Raw genomic sequence first — 12162 nt, forward strand, 5'->3', positions numbered from 1 at the left:
ATGAAATAAACTAAGTGTTCGTCTTGAAATATAATACAATACAGAAGGTATTCTTATGTTTTCCTACTTCATAAAAATCAGTGCAGATTTCACAGCGGAAAGACACATGAACAACGAGCTGAAGGAGCATGTTTTATTATTTGGTTGCATAAAATAAGCTTTTTTGAACCATTGCTGACCCTCAGGGACTTCTGAAGACAGTAATTTTTAGGTCGCCAAAAAAGAATTTGATGTAACCGTTCGGTTTATGATGCACATAGAAAGCACAGTCCCCCAAAATGCAGTTCCAGGTCCCCCCTTGCCTCTTATCAAATTGCTATAAAGAAAGACACAGTATTAAAGTTCCACAAATGCACTCAATCTCCACCATCAAGCTCCTGACACCAAAACTCCAAAACAGCACATTTTCACAATACTGAAACAACTGCATTTCACTGAGACATTCCAGTCTCACAGTACAAGAGAACCAACCTTTACGATGTAGTGAGCAATGTCCCCTTTTTTTTCATACAGATTGAAAGCCAGAGAAGCGACCTGAAGAGCCTCCTGCTGCAACTCCTCACTCATTTCTGTATCATGGATCTTAATCGCTGGCTTCCCCATGACTGATGTGTTGCCGTAAGCACCGACTCTGTTTTAATGAGGAAATGCACAAGTAATTAAACAGGACAGAATCTGGAGATACACATTTTTTGTGATGGTCCAACAACTCTTCAAGACCTGCTGCCGTTCATGTGAAGGAATTACTGGCCCATAATACTATTATAAGATGCAACCAAACTTTAGTATGACGAGCTGGAATTGTGGTGTTACATCATAAGTAATTACGTTTTTTTTTTTTTTTTTTGGATCACTTTTACTCAGGACATGCTAGCTGGCAACAAAGGATTCCATTCATTGTGCTAAGCTAGCACCGACCCTGTCAAACTAAAAGCAATGCATGCACTGAGACAAAAATGCATTTACCCACCTATCTAAATGTATGAAAGAATGTGAATAAGCCCCATTTCAAAAAAACGGTGGAGTGTTCCTTTAACAAACAAACTATATGAATGCTCTGCTAGTTAACTGGAAATGTTTTATGTATTTGTATCGGTATATTAGTGCCGCGAGATGTTTCAAAAGTGGTGGGGACATGTCCCACCCATCCCACCTCTTAGAAATTGGTACCAAAGATACAAACTGGTGTTGATATGTTGGACACGCTAATGATGTGTCATTCTAGATAACAGTTCAGTAACCGGGTCAGGGTATATTCTGGCAAACCGTTTGCCAATCACGTCTAGCAATCGGCAAAGCAAACTGTGGCACACGCCATTTACCAACAAGCGATGGGTAATTCGCAAAGCACAATGTTATTTTCTGTTTCCCCAGCACGATACCATAGAACGGCATAAAGTAAGAGGTTTGAGAAGTAAGAGGCGGGGCACCAGTTAAAAAATTTCAAAGTTAAAGTTCATGCAAACTGGTAGCCTATTAATAGACCAGGTTTAGTCAAATATTGATTGTTTATAGCTGAATTAGTTATAGGCTATATACAATTATACACAACCGATTTTATTGGTTTATAGCCTACAGCAATCCTACGCATGTAGGCTACACGTCTGGTACGAGTTTATGAATGATCTATCACGCTGTTTGGCCGTAGGCTACTACAGAAATATTAAGTGATAACGATTTCAGTAACAATCAATTGGATAATGTTTTGATGAACTTACGAATCAAGTTAGATGAAGTTACTGTAAAAATGTATTCGTATAGCCTAGAGCTCAATTCACATCGTTTTCGTTTAAAAGTTTTACAAAAAAGTCATATTGTAAGCTTTATGGCTAGACGATATCACGAAATATGTTGCTGATAAATGATACACTGTTTGAGAGTTAGCCTAGTTATATTAAATTAATTTACCCGATATATCAGTGCCACTTTTAGTGAGCAATGAGCATGACTGCATGAAATTACTGGCATGTCAAAGTCTGATATAGACAATATTTTTTCCGCATGCTATGCATGGCTTCGTAATTTTACTTCATGCTTCTTCGTTTTTCCATTAGGATCTGTGAATAAACACAACAACGGGATTTTACACATGGTGTAGGCCTAATTCACTGTAGGCTATTTCAGTAAAACATCAGAAAACATCTTTATTTTAAAGCAAAACCACCGTGACAAATAAGACAATAATAGGCTACCAAATAGAACACAAGCCCTGCATGGCCATTGGGTTTTGTGCGTAAAATGGGAATAAAAACCGCGCAGTGCTAAAATGTGAAAATAAATAAATAAATATATATTTTTTACTAAAACAGATATTATGTCGATCTTTAGCAAATATTATTAGCCTATAGGCTACACGTGCTCAAGAGCGTATTTAAGCAATAGGCCTACATGTTATCACTTCTCTGCTGGGTATTGTATTATTTTATTAGGCTATATTATAGGCTAATTGCACAGATTTACAGCAGTGGTTTTTATGGTTATGCAGATAGCTATATGTGACTGTTAATATTTGAAACCATTTTTATATACATTACACGCAGATTAAAACATGAACACACAATGCGGGGGTAGATAAATAAATAATTTGATTTTTAATGTCACAGTCGTAGGGCCTATGTGTCAGGTTTTAAAATCATCGGTGCCGTCACCAAGCGTTTGTTTGCAGCCGGTGTGAAAGCACAATGGGCACGCACGCGCAGCAAACGCTCTTCCGACGCGCCACTCAGGCGTGCTGTATGAAACCGGCCTTAAAATAATTGTAATGTGGCGATCGGGTGCGGATATCTATAAATCAGAGAAAATTATGTTGCGGGTGGGTGGCGGTGCATTATTAATTAGAAGCAGCCGATTCGGGTGACGTTTAATATGATCCGCGCATCTAATGTAGGCCTATAGCCTCAGTATTAAACGATCAAGCTTTAGATGATTTTTTTCCACAGAAAATGAATGACACAAAACCATTTAAAACTTACCATACATAGCCTACATGAAATAATAGCCTAGAATGCGTTATGCAATGATTTAATAAATTATGTTGGTTGGAAGTCTTATTTCTCTGATGATTGGCTACACTGAATTTCTGAAAATTTCTATAGTTCATAAAACGTCTTAAGTGTGGCTAGGCTACCCTGTACCATCTGGAAGCTTTACAGCATGGCCACCAGTTTGAGAACCACTATTAGGCTAAAATCTGTGTTAACGGACTTTACAATTATATTACAAAATGGAGGTATGAACTTAGATATTAAATTCGATATTTTATTAAGATATTACATAAGAATGGGGTTGCTCATGCCAATATCTTATATCGTTGGATTCTTTATTGGATTATAGGGGAGAGCGGGGCACAAAGTAACGCTTTTTGACTTTCTCAGTTTGTGTAAATCTACTTATGGTTCAGAGTATTTTTTTCCCCACATTAATTTACCACATGTCTTCTACAATTATGTGTTTTTGTTTTATTAATACAGTATATACTTTTTTCTTGATATACCCCGAAAGAATGGAAGTGAAATGTGACAACATGCCCCAGGTGGGGTACATTGTAACATGACCATATGACAGCTTAAAATGTTATCTGATCTAATAAAAAATATATACAAAACAAACTAAAATATTTTCTAAATAAAATAAATTAAAAAACGTTTTCATATAAAATAATGACAATTTTTAATAATTAAATATAAACTCATTTTTGACTTTTGACTACGAACACATGAAAACACAGCTATACAACATAGTTCAAAACAAATAAATAATTAGTAATTTCTGAACATTGACTCTCAGTCAGTTATCACCTTTTTCTCACGTTTTCTCAATAAAATTAATAAAAGTATAGAATATAATACCATATTTCTAATAGGGGCTCATTGTAACGCAGTGTTACAACATGCCCCCGCCTGCACAACTGGGATTTATGGTGCCTTCACGTGCTATGGTAATTATGGTAAATACCAAAAGCCGACGTGGAAAATGCACATGAACACCCCCTCATGTGGTATTTTCCACTGGGCAACTCGTAGAATATTTTGATGCACGAGTTGCCGAGATGAGATAACCTTTGACCTTTTCAAAATGGCGGAGAGCAACGCAAGAATCGTGAATACACAACTAAACGTTTTTTGCAACTGTTAGCGGATAGTTTTTGTAGCCTATACAATGTTGTGTCATTAACAATTGTAATATAATGCGTTAACACTCAGTGTCAGTTTTAAAAATACCGTTATGGTTTGGTGTTACCTACCCAGAGCAGATGCTAGCTAGCAGTCAATAGGAGCCTCCTAGTAATGAGCGGTCAGGCAATTTACTCACGTGAATGTATTTTGTCTGTAGTGTACGCCAGCGACACCATGATTTACTGACTTAAGCAATCTAAAATTGTTTTAGCCAAATAACAGGTCGGGATCTGTGAGTCCAATTTTTTTACCTACATTACGACAACAAAAGCACTTGAACACAACACACTGGTAAATACCAGTTCACAAGTGGAAAATATCATCTTTTCCATAGCACGTGAAGGCACCATTAAACCCGGCTAGTGTCTTCTGCTAGTTAGCGAAGCATTAAACAACTATCTCAACTGTTAAATAACATCTTAGAGATTAAAATAATATCAGATTTGTCTAATTTTAAATAAACACAAAAAATAGAGATGAAAAATTAATTTAAGTAAGAAATTTACTTTTGCTATGGTTTAATAAATGTCAATGGATATCTTCCAAAAAAAAAAAAAAATATACACAAAGTTTCGTCATCCAAGCATGTGCGGAAGTATTTAAAACAAGCGTGTTACAACTAGCCCCGCACTCCCATAGGCTATATTCTATCTATGTTCCAAATATAATTGCGTTCTACTAATTCAGCTATAAACAATCAATATTTGACTATTAAAATATAGACCTTGGGCTCGTTCTTCGTACGTTGCTTATTACATCCGAGATCAAATGACACATCCAAGATGATATCATCGTGCTAATCATGATCCGGCTAATTGGGTTCTTCGAACTCACCTGTTGTTTATGATTAGTATAGCTGGATTGAGTTATCTGAGATAACTGCGCGTTCATGCGCTGGCTTAAAAGGGGATATGTATCGATCGTAGAAACATTGATCAGCAACGCTGCTATTGGCTGTTCAGCGTGGCCAAAGAGCGCGCACAGTTTTTCTCCTCAACAGAGCAAGATAGTCGAAGTTTATTCGGAATTTTAATGTTTAATCAAAACGCCAGGGAACACCTCAAAGTCTGCAAAAGCCAGGAGGGCTGGCAAAAAGTAGCAGACAATTTAAATCTGTTAGAAGTGGCCATGTTAGATGTTTTTATCACTTATTAGCCTTTTTTGTATTTTAATAATTGCATAATTAGGCTACTTTGTTCATTGTAATGTCAGAGTCACCACACTAGAACATGGGAACAAATAAAAGTGAAGTACAAAAATATTCTACACAGCCTAATGGTAATTTTTAGTTATATTATAGTCTCTTCTCTTCTATAAAAGGCACTGTTAAATAAATGGTTGTCTGTTTATAAAAGCAACCAAGAAAAAGGCTGAAAAAAGAAAAGATCTTAGTAGCCTACACTGTAAAATAATTGTACAAATATTGCTGCATTAAATGAAGGCCGCATTAAAAGTAATGATGAATTGCTTTGACTTGTGAAAGTGAAAACTGATAAACTTATATTAATGTAAAAATATTTTTGCCATGAGTTATTGATCACATTTTCCCGAGTGTAGTTCATTGTAATGACATTGTGTTTTCCTCTTTTGTGCACTTTTACATAATACACCAACACTTGTATCTGTTCCCAAGAAAGTGGTGCTGAAATATGTGCAGTAAGTGGACATTTTCTAACTTTCCAAAGGAAAGAAAGTATAAGACTTTGTAATGTCCATTTGTTTCCATTGCACTGGACAGTGAATAACCCCTCTCAGATAACTGTCATATGGAGGAACTAGCCTACCTGCAAGTGCATAAATAACTTTACTTCATTTATACTTGTATGCTTTATGGCTGCAATATAAGTTGCAGGATTCCACATCTACAGAAAGGCCTACAGAAGAGTCTGCACAGACAGAGGAGACATAGGCCTACAGCTGGGCAGTGTATAGCCTACTTTTCCTTTTTATTTGTTGCATGAGGCATGTGTCTAATATCTTGTTGCAGGCACTTGACCACTGGCTTTTCTTTACAAAGAACAATTGAAATAAAACTCAAGGAACTAAGCATATTTGTCTTTTATTAAACATTTAATGAAAAGTGTTGTGTAATATGGCACATGCAACAATGCCACAGGTCCTGTCAGGTGTGCAACCCTCAGACTTTTCAGACACTGAAATCTTCCCTTTAGTTAGCCAAAGTTCATTTCATTGTGTGCCCTTGTCCTGGCTAGAGCTGCATTGTAACTGGTTTGGGTCAGGGAATGGGGTCATAAAACACCTGTCTGCAGGAACATGTCATAATCACCTATGAAAAATGCAGTTCTGTTAGGATCAATAAGTGTATGTAATACAGTGAGCTTGATATTTAATTGTGGAACTTTCCTTACCACTTTCAAATAATGTGCAGGAATGTGAATCTCTGAAAATTCTTAAGTCATGCACAGATCCTGACCTTTTTGCTTTCACATTTGTGATTATGGAAGATTTGTCAACTGCCTTTTTTTTTATTTGATATAATATTATTAATCTGGAATATTAAGAATCCCAATTGTAACTGGGCTGCACATTTACATTGTGAACCCCCTTTCTGTTCACATAATCCCCCTTTCTGTTCACATAATCCCCTTCATTGAGGCCTTGATGGCAGCCTATAGTCTATGGTACCAATCACGTTAGTGAAGCCTGAGTGACATACTGTAATCGGCATGGTCATGATTGTATGATCTTCATAAAAAATGATGATAGCCTAAAAAAAAATTTGCTTTAAAAAAAACTGCTTTACAACATTGGGTCTAAAGTGGCTTGGAAATGCCAAAAAAAAAAAAACTTTTTTAAACCTAAAAGCGCCAGGTAAACTCCAAATGACACGACAGACAGCCCTTTCCATCAACTTCTCCGCATCTCCAATAGTGTAAAGGAAACTCGCAAATAATCTTAGGGCAATGCAAACAGTTTGTGCTGTATTTAAAGCCAGACTCCGACAAGTCGAAAATAAATGAGCGTTTCCAACAATTTAATAATGTAAACGACAATCTCACGAGTCACGAGAAAGAAAAAAAAACATCTCAGAAAGTGCACTATCGCGCTGCGCTGGACTTCCCGCATCAGCTCCGCTTATGAAGCCGGGATCTAATCCTGTTTACATGAAATAAGCCTGCTCCCGAGCAGGTTTGAGCTTGCGCATGTGTTGCTATGACAGCAAGTCCAGGATGAGCTTCGAAGAACCAAACGATCCAAGATCATGCCAAATCGTCAACAATCAAATCCAGCTAACTGAGTTAGCGACGTACGAAGAACGAGCCCCTTGTCTATTAATAGCCTACCTGTTTGCGTGAACTTTAACTTTGAAATTTTTTAACTGGTGCCCCGCCTCTTACTTCTCAAACCTCTTACTTTATGCCGTTCAATGGTATCGTGCTGGGGAAACAGAAAATAACATTGTGCTTTGCGAATTACCCATCGCTTGTTGGTAAATGGCGTGTGCCACAGTTTGCTTTGCCGATTGCTAGACGTGATTGGCAAACGGTTTGCCAGAATATACCCTGACCTAACAGTTAGCCTGATCGCTCTCTACTTACCTTGATGCACAAATTCCTCAAGGAAAAATGTATATCCTTTTATTTATTTATTTTTTTTTTTTTATTTTTTTATTATTTCTTTTTGGCAAAGAGAGTAGATTGTCTGATACTTTTTCTCTTGGCCGGGTATGTTTTTCTGATGTGTTAAATGATGTTTTATTAACAAAGTTCGGGAGGAGCACGTTATAATTAAACCTAATTAAACACATGTGGAGCACATTCAGACAATCAAACCTAAATAGACACTCTGTTAATCAAACCAATCAACGAGGTAAGAGGTGTATATATATACTGCAAACTCACCTCCGTTCGTTGACAGTTAGCGTTCCTTCCACCACCCCATCTCCTCACTTCTAGTCCTAAATACTCTTACAACAACAATGGGTTCGGGCAAAATTTCCGAGCTCGGAGCCCTCCCCGGACAGCAGCGCTAGGGATGGGGAAATGAAGCCTGAAGCCTCTTCTTCTTCTTCTTCTTTTCGTTTTATGGCAGATTGCAACCATGACTATAAAGGTGCATACCGCCACCTACTGTATAGCCTGAAGCCTCATGAATCACTGAGGCTTTCACTGGGCTTTCCCCCTGACCAAAAAGATTCAAAGCTTCCAGGGTGTCGAGAACAGCGCCATCTGGTGCTTATTCAAAATAAATGCATTTTACACCTGCTGTTTCCATCCATTCACCACCAGAGGTCGCCTGTTCACCATTAAGACTTTTTCACTGCACACTAAGTTACAGATTACCCTGGACTACATTTCCCATGTTTCATGGCTTTAATTGTTCCCACACCTGTAGTCAATCACAGGGACTATAAAGCACTCATGCACAAGCTCTCCTATTGCTGAGTATAGTTAGCCTACACTGCTCTGGACTCTTGCTCGCCTTGGATGACCTCTCTCGTCTTGCCCTGTTGGATATTGTTCGCCTGACGCCAGGACTTTAGCATGGTTAGCTGGTTTATTCTCTCGCCTTGTCCACTGGATTACGGTCTTCGTTTGTTTACCCTCGCCTGTCTCTGGAAAGCTCGTTGTCTTGTCCAGATCACCTGTTTGCCTTTGTTTGGGCCTCTGTCTGTTCTAAACACATCTCTTGTGAATAAAAGGCTTTGCATATGGATCCGTACGCCTCATGTCTCTATTCTCCCGTAACACTATCACTTTTTTTAAATCAATTTAACAACAACCTTGCTGAATAAAAGTATTAATTTTTATTTTCAAAGAAATTTACTGACCCCAACCTTTGACATGTAGTGTATATTATTACAAACGATTTCTATTTTAAATAAATGCTGCTCTTTTTATATAATGAACTTTTTATTCATCAAAGAATCCAGCAAAAAGTATCACAGGTTATAAAAATATATATTAGCACAGCTATTTCCAACATTAATCATCATATTAGAGTGATTTCTGAAGGATCATGTGACACTGAAGACTGGAGTAATGATGATGAAAATTCAGCTTTGATCACAGGAATAAATTACACTTTAAAGTATATTAAAATAGAAAACCATAATTTTAAATTGTAGTAATATGTTAATATTTATATACACTTTTATTATACATTTATAGATGCATGTAATATTTTATAACTTAATTATTTTATTGCTCAATTATTATATAAGCACTAATATATACTATATACTCTATAGTTAGAATATTGAGCTCATACTCGAGGAGGGAAAAAAACAGCTCAGATTTATTCAGAGACTCAAACTGAGCAATAATATGCAATTTGCTGCAGATGCTGATACAGTATTTATATGGCCAAAAAGTAAGATGAAATTCTGATTCTTGTAAATCAATGAGATCTTTATAACAGTATTAAGATACTGACATAAAATACAATATCTATATTTGCCAATAATATGTTTTAGTAAGATGATATTTAATATAATGTAATGCAATACAATGATGATTGAGAGATGAACAAATAAACCTTCCTCAAAAGCCTGTTGATCATATTTGATACTCATATTTGAATATGATTTTTCAGAATAAATAAATAAAACCAACATGGATTCAACTAACATTTCACTAATCTTATATTGAATCTGTACTTTGCTATACATGGAAAATCATTGAATGTCATTGTCAATGTAAGATTATCGGCATTTAGCAGAGCGGGTTATCAAACATTTCTGAACGGTTTGTTTTACAGAAAGCTAGATCTACTCTTGCAGATTCATCTCATCCACTGTCCCGTGACTCTAACATGATTCCTTCTGCTTTGGCTTTTAAACTTATAAGATGTCAGAATGTTGTGTGCTGTTTCTGGTGTTTACTGTGTGTTTTGTACATGTTTACAAAGTTTATGTTGCACCAAAAATTACCCTTTGGGCTTAAAATAAACTTTGAACTTGGATAATTAAATAAACAGTGTTTATCCTGAAATATTATAACAATACAGAAGGTATTCTTATGTTTACCTACTTCATACAAATCAGTGCAGATTTCACAGCAGAAAGACACATGAACCACGAGCTGAAGGAGTATGTTTTATTATTTGGTAAAATACCAAATAATGTTTTTTTTAACCATTGCTGACCCTCAGGCACTTTTGAAGATCGTAAACATTTTGTCGTCAAAAGAGAAGCGGATATAACCGTTCCACTGGTACTGGCCATAGCCCACAAAGTTCCCCACGATGCAGTTCCAGGTCCCCCATTGCCTCTTCAGAAATTGCTATAAAGAAAGACACAGTATTAATGTTCCACAAACTAACATCAACAAAAAACTCTCAATCTCCACCATCAAGCTCCTGACAAAAAAAAAAAAAAAAAAACAGCACATTTTCACAATACTGAAACAACTGCATTTTACTGAGACAACCCAATCTCACAGTACAACGAGAACCAACCTCGGTGATGTAGTGAGCAATGTCCTGGTCATTTTCAAACAGAATGTAAGCCAGAGAAGCGACCTGAAGAGCGTAGTGCTGCAACTCCTCACTCAAGTCTGTTTCATAGACCGTTATTTCTGGCTTCCCCATGACTGATGTGTTGCCGTAAGCATAGGGTTGCCAACTTATGGAAAGGAAAATAAGGAACAATCGTGGTTCTTTATAGGAAAATAAGGGACAGAATAAGGGACACCCAAAATATTTGTAGTGTACCACACAGTGCATATCATTTCAGCATCTACAGTTAAATATGTGTACAAAAGATGTATAAAGGTTCTCAGACAAACACATTTGGGTCATTTCGGAAAAATCAACCAAATTTCAGACACTTTCCCAGCTCAAATTTTTGATTTTGTTAAAAGAAAATATTCTGAAGAAAGACAAACGTAAATGAAGAAGAAAGCCAAAATATTAGGCTACATATGATGGATGTCTATTTACTGAGTAATTTACAGTTTTGTAAAATGGGTCAAAATGACAATTTTCACCTACGATTTGGAGTCAGATTACAGGGGGGTTAAAATGACTTTTAAACTGCATCATTATTTTACTTTTACACAGAGATTGTTAGGTCTATTGGTTGACTTTAGCCATCTTTGTTTCATTATAGCTATGCCAACAGTGACATTTTAAAAATGGGAAAAAGCAGTACTTTTGTTTTTTGCCCAAAGTTTGCATGCCTGCAATTTTTTGAAAATATCTTAATATTCTCTTAGATTCTAATTCTTAACAAACTTTTCTTTTGGTTTCTTATTTTTTAAGGCCAAATATGGTTAATTAAGTCCCAATATAGGGATGTTAATGTGGCTCCAGTTAGTTTACATTTTCAATGGTCGCACATTTTCTGAAGAACAAATAATGTTGAAACTAGAAATGTATCTTGTTTTTTTTTTCTATCAACACAATTGAACATTACTAGAGTGCCATAAATAGTATTTTTCCAAAGTTTGTGTGCCTGTAACTCTAAAAATAATAAAGATACCTTAATATCCTTCTAAATTCTCATTCTTAATAAACTTTTCTTTTGTAATCTTCATTTTAAAGGCCATATATGGTTCAGTCCCATAGAAATAATGTGGCTCCATGTTCAAATTGTTGAATTTGACCTATTTTCAATATATAGCTATAACGTTACCAACGAATATTACTGTATCATCAACCTCTATTCAAAACGATAAACATAAAAGGTTTTTTTTTTTTTGGTCAGGAAGATACATAGATGGCATAAAATTTAAAAGCACAATAATTAAACGTCTTTTTAAAAAAAAAAGCATTTAAACAATGGCACTTAAAATTTTGAACTAGGCCTAAATGTTTTTGCAACCATGTATGAATAAATGAAAAGTGCATACTTTTCAGATAAAGAATGTTGGACTCATGAACAATAATCACGTTGTTTGTAATCGCCCAAACTGATTAGCCGGAATAAAAACGCGGACAGTGAAAGAATGGATTTGCCGTTAGCGCGAGTCCCGATGGCTGTGAAGCGGGAGCGACAGCCGGGAGAGGATTCTGCTGGGTCTTA

At 36.2% G+C, this 12162-nt stretch overlaps 1 long non-coding RNA gene across 1 annotated transcript; it reads right to left on the minus strand.

The window, feature by feature from the left end:
- Window positions 1-120: 120 nt before the first annotated feature.
- On the minus strand, window positions 121-8216 carry LOC311278044. The gene is made up of 3 exons (XR_014625374.1): window positions 8039-8216; window positions 472-631; window positions 121-316 (listed from the first exon to the last, which is right to left on the minus strand). It is a non-coding gene; the product is annotated as an uncharacterized lncRNA (long non-coding RNA).
- Between the last annotated feature and the right edge of the window lie 3946 nt (window positions 8217-12162).

This window comes from Rutilus rutilus (assembly GCF_951802725.1).
Source record: "Rutilus rutilus genome assembly, chromosome: 19".
Taxonomy (NCBI): domain Eukaryota; kingdom Metazoa; phylum Chordata; class Actinopteri; order Cypriniformes; family Leuciscidae; genus Rutilus; species Rutilus rutilus.